This window comes from Cordyceps militaris (genome assembly GCF_000225605.1).
Source record: "Cordyceps militaris CM01 unplaced genomic scaffold CCM_S00005, whole genome shotgun sequence".
Classification (NCBI taxonomy): domain Eukaryota; kingdom Fungi; phylum Ascomycota; class Sordariomycetes; order Hypocreales; family Cordycipitaceae; genus Cordyceps; species Cordyceps militaris.
Window position 1 is genome coordinate 615,379 of NW_006271973.1, and position 8,278 is coordinate 623,656.

Below are 8,278 nucleotides of genomic sequence, written 5' to 3' on the forward strand. Positions count from 1 at the left end.
AATAGCACCTATATTAAATATAAAAAGAATAGTATTATTATTATTATTATTAAAAATAATATTATTATTATTATAAACCTTATTAACTCTTTTTCCTAAATTATAAATATAATTAGTAAATAAAGAATTCTATTTTATTCCTTCTATATTATTAAAAATATAGTTAATATTTTTCTTATTATTATTATTATTATTATTATTATATTATACTAATTAAACTAGCTAGTCTATCTAGTACCTCTATAGCTTATAAGATAGGGAAAAAACTAGAGTACCTAGAGGAAAAACCCTAGCTCTAATATAGGTTTAATATAATCCTAAAGCGATTCCTAGTAAAGAGTAGTATACTCCTTATTTTAGTAAAAGATAATAATAATAGGTATAAATATATAAAACTTAGTAGGCTAATAGACTTACCTATCCCCTACTTAACCCCCTTAACCTTCTCCCCTTATAGCCCTATCTTAGCCTAGGCTAGGTACTATATATAGTTAAGGTCTTTTCTAAATCCTAATCCCTAAATACTTTAAAGTATAAGTAGGTATAGTAATAGCTATAAAGGCTATAATACTTATCTTTATTATTCTTCTTTTTAGCTTTTATAGTTTATTTTTTATATTATTTATACTAAATAGGTAGGAACCTTACCCCTTATAAGGCCTTACTTATATTAAGACTAGTTAAGATAGCCTTATTACTTTCTTACTTTTATATACTTTTATACTTATCTTTACTTCTTACTTTATAATTATTTTATTTATATTCTTATACTTTTTTAAAGCTTTTAAATTAATATTAACCTTTATATAGTTTATTATATTTATTATACTAGGTAAAGAAAGAGCTATAGTTATATATATTTAATTATTATTATTTTTAATTTACTACCTAGCTAGTTAGCCTATTTACTATAATATTTAAAAAGCCTTAAATTCTTTAATTCTTACTCTTTTCTTTCCTTTCTTAATAATATATAATTATATATCTTCTTTACCTTTAGTATATATATTATACCCTATTATTACCCTTACCTCTACCTAGGCTAAGCCTTTCCTACTTTAGCTATTAAACTATATTAACTTTTTTCTTTATTAGTTTCTTATTATTATTATTACTATACTTATATACTCCCCTTTTTCTTATCTTTATATACCTTCCTAGGCTATACCTAGGCTACCCCTAGCCTTATCCTAATATTACTAATACTTTCTAAAAAAATAAAAATTTTAATTATTATTATTACTATTACTATAATAAATTACCTTATTCCTAGTATATATTTAACTTTATCTTATCTTTAACCTTATTAGTTTAATATTATTATTATTACTATTAATAATATAAATAACCTTTACTTATCTATTATCTACCTTTATTTTAATATTAATTTAGCTAGCTATCCCTTTTATTTCCTTACTACCTTATTAAATACCTATACTAGGTTATTACTATAAGTAAGTTAGTATTAATTCTTTATAGTTAGTACTTTAAATATATAAGTAATACTAATATTATTACTTACTTTAAATAAACTAATAAGTATCTTAATACTATACTAAGATAGTTTTTATCTTAATTTAATCTTAAATCTTAATATATTTATATATACTAAATATATAAAAAATAATAAAGTTTATATACTAATAAGTCTTTTTAATTCTAATCTAAAGCCTAACTAGGTTTAATCTTAATTAACCTATTAATAGCCTATTAATATATTAAACCTATAACTACTACTACTTAAAATTAACTCTTAGCTTATATTAAAAATAGCCTAGCCTTAAGCCTAAGTAATATTAAGTTTAATTACCTAATAATAATTATTTACTATACTTATAATTAAGTTAATAGTATAAATATTAAAGGTAATATTTATTATATTTAAGGTATAGTTAATTTAGCTTAAGTTATAATTATATTAGCCTTTATTAATTATAACCTAGCCTTAACTATAACTATTTATATTAATACTAAAATACTAATATACCTAGACTAGGTTAAGGTTAAAGTAGTTTACTAGCTAGCCTAGTAGTAATATACCTTAGCTAGCCTACTTTAAGTTATTATAGCTACCTTAAAGGCCTAGGGGGTAACTATACCTAAGCCTAGGCTAAATAAAGGCCTAGACTTAGCTACCTTAACTAAGGGGAAGGAGGGTAAGGAGAAGGAGAAGGAGTAAAAGAAGGAGAAGGTAAAGAGGGGTAGTACTAAGCCTAGCCTAGGCTATACTTATTTAAAATTATTTTTAATTTTCTATATATTTTTTAACCTATTAAAAGTAATAAAGTTAAAGTAATATTAAGCTTAGCCTAAGCTATACTTATTTTTTAAATCTTCTATTTTATACTTAAAAAAAAGAATAAAGTTAGGCTAGTATTAAGTCTAGGCTATATTAAGGTAAGAGTAAGCTAATAGCCTAATTTATTAAATTTTAAAATTAAAAGTTAATTACTTTTTATATTTATATTAAACTAGTATTAATATATACCTAGTTTATTCCTATCTTATTATATACCTATATTACTACTATACTATACCTAACTTAACCTTAATTTAGTACTAACCTAGGTAAGATTTAGATATATATTAGTTAACCCTATAAGTATAATTACTTAATAATAATTACTAAATCCTTTAAGTAGTCTAATATTAATAGTATATCTTACCTATTTTAAAGCTACCCTTCTAATAGCCTAGGCTTAGTCTAGTATACTATATAACTTAGTAAGATATAGTAAATATCTTCTAGCCTTTCTTTATAATAATATAGACTTAACTTATAACTAAGAATATATTATTTATAAAAGAAGGTATTAAGCTTAATTTTCTTTATATATATCTATATAATAATAAAACTAATATACCTAGATATAAATAGGAATAAAACTACCTAAGTAAAGTACTAAAGCTATAATAGCTTATAGGTAGGGTAGATTATAACCTATTTAATATAATATTATTTAGCTAACTTATCTACCTTCTACCTTATTATTAATCTATCTTATAATTATTTATTAAGTATCTTCTAGTCTTACTTTAAGGCCTTCTTAGACTTATCTAGAAGGCCCTTATATAGGTTAGCTAATAGTAGTCTTATCTATTATTATAGTTATTACTACCTATATTACTACTATTACCTTAGCCTCTTTACTACTACTAAGACTACTTTAGCTACCTAGGTAGATATATACTAAAGCTAGGCTACTACCCTACTTACCTCCTACTTTATTAGTATCTAGTATTTCCTAGTTATTAAGTAAAGGTTAATTAAAAAAACCTTTAAAGCTTTTTTAATATAGTAAGTTAAAATAACTTTAAATACCTTTATAATTAATTATAAGTATTATACTTAGAAGTTATATAGGGTCTAGGCTAGGCTTACTACCTTATCTTTCTTTAGTATATACTAATTAACTAAACTAAATATTATAATAGGCCTAATACCTTAAAGGTATAACTCTTATATATTCTTAACCTTAGGTTCCTAGGCTTTCTTAATAATTATACTTAAGGCTTAGGCTACTCTTATTACTTAGTTCTTAACTACTTAGAGTTATTTCTTTTACCTTAGGCCTAATATTAGCTAGACTTTAAGGAGTTAGGTTTCCTATTTTAAATAAACTAATATATTTTTAAGTTAAATTAAGCCTAAGTCTAAACCTTAACTATATTAAAAGTATATAAGATTAAACTTTAATATAAAGAACTATAAGTTATTAACCTTTAATTACTTTTTATATATTTCTTATCTTTATTCTAACTATAAGATTATTATATTTATATTTAATTTAATATTAAGTAGGTTAGTATTATTTATAAACTTAACTATTATTAAGCTTAGTATTATCTTAAAGGTAGTATATAGTAAGCTAGTAAAAAGAATAAAAAGAATTAATAAAAATAGTAATTCTTAAGGTACTCTTTAAGAAACTAACCTAGCCTATATTAGGCTACTATTAAGCCTTAACTAGGCTAACCTATTAGCTAAAAAGGACTATACTAAGCCTAATACCTTAGCTAGAAAACCCTACTATTAGAGTATCTAGATAAAGAGGTTATAATTAATATTATTAAAGGTATTAATAATATCTAGCTATAGTAATAATATAGTACTACCTTAGGCCTATATTAATTTAACTATTTTTAAAATTATAATAATAATAATCTTAATTAACCTTTTTTACTTATTCTTTATCTAACTATTAGGTAGGAGCTAGTTTAACTCTATTATAATTATAATCCTATTTATTATAATCTTCTTAAGAAGTTTACTTATAATATTAAAAAAGGTAATAGGTTACTATTCCCTAACTATATAAAGGTTCTTTAGTTATTTATTTAGCTTTTATAGAATTATAATAGTATTAGCCTTATACTAGGATAGAAAGTAACTAGCTTTAAGTAAGGTATTATAAAGTAAAGCTAAGACTTAATAAAGTAATAGTCTTAAGGCTTATAAAAACCTATAAAAAACCTTATCTAGCCTTAAGGTATTCTAGATTATATACCTCTTAAGTATTATTATAACCTCCTCCTTAGTAATTAGCTTAAAGATCTTAGTTATATCCTAGCTTACTTTTTATAACTTTACTTTAAATCTAGGCTATTCTTAATTAAATAGTATAATATTTAAAAAGAACTTCTAGCTAAATATATTAGCTTTCTTTTTTTATATAATAACTATTTTACTATCTAGTCTAGTTAAGATTAATATTATATTAAAAGTATATCTAACTATATATCCTTTTACCTAATAGAAGTACTTTTAAAGCCTAGATATATCCCCTAGGGAATTTAGGTACTCCTTTTAGCTTTATAGCCTAGCCCTATATAAGGTTTTTACTTAGGCTATCTTTACCTTAACTATATATCTTTAATCTATTAATACTTTTATATATTATACTATTTACTATACCCTCTTTATATTATTAATAGTATTTACTACCTCTTAATTCTACTATAATAGTTATTATAACTAAGCTAAAGCTATAATAAGAATAGCTAGTTAAATTATATTTTAAATAGTTATTATTAACTATCTATATACTATTTTAATCTTAAAAGGGTTATAAAGTATTACCCTATTTAAAGGCTAAAACTAGGCTATTACCTTAGTAGTAACTATATCCTTATCTATCTTTTTCTAATTTCTAGTCTATAAAGGTTTTACTCCCTTATATATATTTAATATTAATAGTTAGGGAATATAGTTAGACTTAATTAAGCTTTATAGTATAATACTATATTACCCTTTTAAAGAAAGAAAAGCCTAAAATAGGTTAATTATACTTAAATACTTATCCTTTTTATATTATATACTTATCTTAAAAGGTATAACTAGCTTAGCCTTAAGCTTATTTATATACTTTATTATAAGTTTAATAGTATTAAACTCTTATTTATAAAAGTCCTATATTAAATAATAAATATTAAAGTCTTTTATTATAGCTTTTAGTATAGACTTACCTACTTTTACTTTAAGTAAAAGAGTAATTAGGTTTAATCTAGGTTTAATATAGATATTTATAATAACTAATAGTAAAAAGAGGAATTAAATATAATAAGTATTCTTTAATAGAGTAGTATCTTAAAGATCCTTTAGTAATCTTTTATATATATAAGTTATAATATAGCCTCCCCTTTAAAGCCTTTAGTATAATACTAAGGCTAGGGTAGGGAGGGGCTAGCTTAGTATTACTTCTTAAAAGGCTAGAATATCTAGACTATTAGGGAGGTATAAAGCTACCTAGATATTATTATTATTTTTATAAATATTCTATAAAAGAATCTTTATTTTATTATCTAAGCTAGGCTAGTTTAAAGGTAGTTAGTATTAAGACTAATACTATTATTATTACTATTATAAGTTATCTAGTTAAGGTTTATAGTAATAAGGGGGGGGGTAGTATACTACTACCCCTAGTTAAGAAAAACTATATTATATTTAACTATAATATATTTAGTCTCTTTATTAGGCTCTACCTAGCCTTAAGGGGTCTTCTTTATAGCTATAAGTTATTAATAACTTACTTAAGTAGTAAAGAGGCCTTTAGGCTTTAAGGCCTATACTTAGTTAGCTAATAGGTTTTAAACTAGGTAGGCTAAAGGTAATAAGCTTCCTAAGCCTAGATCTAGTACTCTTATTATATAGAGTAATTCCTAAACTATACTAAGTATCTTTCTTTATAATTAATATATAATTCCTTTAATATATTAATAATAGCTAGGTATACCTTTATATTAGTATAGGCTTAGCCTATATACTAGCTATACTTATTTATCTTTACTATATAGAATTATATAATATATTTAAACCTATAATATTTATAGTATTAAGTAGTCTAAACTAATTCTATATAGGGTTTATACTTAAATACCTATAAATTAAAGTAAATACCTTATTAGTATAGTTAATTAGCTATAGTTATATTATAAATATTAATAACTAGTAATACCTTTATACTAGATTTAATTTAAAAGTAATATACCTTAGCTATAATTATATTAGCCTTATTAAATACTATTAGTATAATAATAAGGTTAATAGTATTATTTAGTATTTTAACTAAAAGTATACCTTTTACTATTATTAAGTATATATAATAAGATAACTATACTTTTAGCCTAAATATATCCTTAACCTAATATATATTATTTATAAATACCTTTATATCCTAGTAGAATAAGAGTACTATATCTCTAGATAGGAGTTAGTAAGTAGCTACTATAGTATTCTTTTAAAGGGATTAGTTTACTATTATAACTACTTTTACTAGCTTTATAGCCTATACCTTAGCTTAGTAGTCTTTAGTACTAATAATTAGTTCTTTATTATATTAAGCTAAGACTAGTTTTACCTAGGTATCTCTTTAGGTTCCTTTTTATATTATATCTATATAGGTCCCTTTTAATATAAGGCTTAATTATATAATTATCTCCTTTATAATATTCTAGATTATTTTAGTAGTTATAAGTAATCTTAGCTTAAAATTAGTATATACTTATAACTATTTTAAAAAGGCTTTTACCTAAGGCTTATTATCTTTATTTATTAAGAAAAGGAGCTTTTTTATAATAGTTAACTAGGTTTTAGGTTTCTTCTAGGTAAATACTACTTTAGGTTTAGTTAATTAAGTCTTATTAGTCTTAATATATTTAGATATATCTTTAATAGTCTTTTTATTACTACTTACCTTAACTATAGTATAGCTTTTATTTAGTATTATTTCTAAGCTAAGCCTAATATTATTTTACTTCTTATCTACTTTTTATTAATTTTATTAATATTATAGGCTTATTATAAATATATATTGATTCTAGGCGTATAATCTTATACTTATTTCTTATTATTATTAGTATATAGGGTTATAGTAGTAAATACTATAGAATTTTTAATATCTAAATTGATATTTTTATAGTCTAAATCGATAGTTAAATTAGATTTATTTGACTTATTTCTAAAGGAATATATAGAAGAATTATTAGAATTATATTTACTTTTAGTAACTATAACTCTTTCTTCTTTTTCCTTAGTATAAGGTTTCTTAGACTTATTAAAGTCTTTAAACCTAGTTACTTTAGACTTATTATAACCCTTAGGTTTATTAAAGTCTTTAGTAACCTTATTTTTAAAGCTATAAGGAGCTTTATCTAGATAAAGAAAATAGTAATTTTCTTTATTATAACTCTTAAGCTTATAGTAATTACACTTTAAGCTTTTCTTAGTCTTTTTCTAGGGTTTTTTAATAATATTTATAATTTTAGAATTATTATTATTAAAATATTTAAGTCTTTTAGCCTTATCTATAAGGCTAGAAGTAAGAGTATCTATAGTATATAAAAGTAGGTTATTTCTTAAAGCCTAATTTATACTAGATATAAATCCTTTAAAACTTTTATCTATATCTTTAATAATAGATAAAGTCTAGGCTATAATAACCATTTTATCTATATTAATACTTCTTAATTATAATTTAGTATATATTTCCTTAATCTTATTTAAATATTCTTCTATAGAAGAAAATTTATTTAAGGTTAAGTTAAATAAACTTTTAACTAGTATAAAATTACTAGTAAAACTAGGGGTATTATATAGTCCTTTTAAAACTTTCTATAATTCTTTAGTATTATTTATATACCTTATTTAAATAAGTAGGCTATTTTATAGCTTAAGCCTAATATAGGCTAGTACTTTTTTAGACTTAAGACTAAATTTAGATTTAATATATAAATCTAATTTTTCTTTAATTAGATATGATTTTATCTAAATAGACTATAC